This window comes from Pinus tabuliformis, chromosome 4_1 (genome assembly GCF_031772625.1).
Source record: "Pinus tabuliformis cultivar Carrire ecotype Pingquan chromosome 4_1, CPIR1, whole genome shotgun sequence".
Classification (NCBI taxonomy): Eukaryota; Viridiplantae; Streptophyta; class Pinopsida; order Pinales; family Pinaceae; genus Pinus; species Pinus tabuliformis.
The window spans coordinates 782,272,528-782,273,995 of record NC_142303.1 but is presented as its reverse complement, the minus strand read 5'-3'; positions in this window follow the sequence as shown (position 1 = coordinate 782,273,995).

The window sequence follows — 1,468 nt, the reverse complement described above, 5'->3', positions numbered from 1 at the left end:
AGGCCTTTATATGGATATCTTGCAGGGATGCTTGTCATATAGCCTTTATATGTTCAATGACTGCTCATGAATGAGGTGGGTGTTTTGTTATGATCTCTTGTTTCAGATACTTGACAAGAGATGTAACCCTGTCTTAATCTATTTTTGTCAACCTATAAATTGTTATCCTGGAATTGGAACCCTTAGTGATGTTTTGTTTGATGTTTTGTTATGACCCTTGCTTTCATAAATGCCCATTCACATTTCAATATTCTTCCACACTCTATGCCTTACGGCGTTTCCTTTGCAACATTAGGTGCAAATGCTAGTTTACTTCACAATTGAAAACAACTCCCTCAAAACATAATTCTAGTGAAGGGACGAAACATAGACTTTTTACTTTTAGTTTTGTATTCTAAAGAACCCCTTTACCAATTACATAGTTTGACATTATAGACATAATTAAACCATACTCCAAGTTCTTTACATGGCAAGAAGGTTCTTCTTAAACTTGAAATCACCTTTGAATTGATAAAAAAATTAGTTTAGATGAAACTTGTTGCTTGGCTTGTCATATGAATATACATAATAAATTAATTAGTTTAGATACAACTGGTTACTTGGCTTGTCAGACTAAACTGAAATTTATTGCATAATTAAATTAAAACAGAAAATCATTATTTATTATATATATAATGTGAATTATTGCATGAATGTATATATAAATATATTAACTAAAGAAACTATTTTTCATTGTAAATATAATAAAAGCACACAAAAATTTTAAATGAAAAAAAGTTTAGCTTAATTCAAATTTTTGGAGTTTTAAATGATATATATATAAAAGTATTATTTTGAGTAAGATAATGGTTAAATAAAATGTTTTTATATATGGTAATTATTTATTAAAAATTAATATAATTTTTTTAATTAAGTTGTATTTAAATTGGAACTATGTTGAGGAGAATCGAAAATAGAAAAAAAAATGTGTTTAAGCTTGGACCTTCAACTTCATGTTGAACGGAGCCGAACAGCACAAAACTATTACCTATTACCTACTAGGCTACTTATCTTACATTTTTAGTTTAAAAATTACAATTCAGTTGAAAGAAAAAAAAAGTTAATGTTTGGTTTATTTTTTTTTATTGAACTTGAAATCCCGAATGCAATTTCACCGCGATCAAATACATTTACTCAATAATCTCGAATTATGCAATACACGACCTTTGTATTTTTTTTTGTATCTCGAATTACGCAATATATGTAAATTTGTTCCACAAAATGGTTGATTCAGCGGGCCAATAAACTAGAATGGAGTTTCACTGACTGGTTATTTTCTGCGTTCATGAAATTCAGCTGGACATAACTTGAGGTTTCTTCAAAAATTGATAATTCTCTACACAAAAAGCAATAACAAACCAGAAAAATAAAATGGTTATTTTTTTTAAATAAAATAAAATAAAATGGTTATTTAAAAAAATAAAAACAA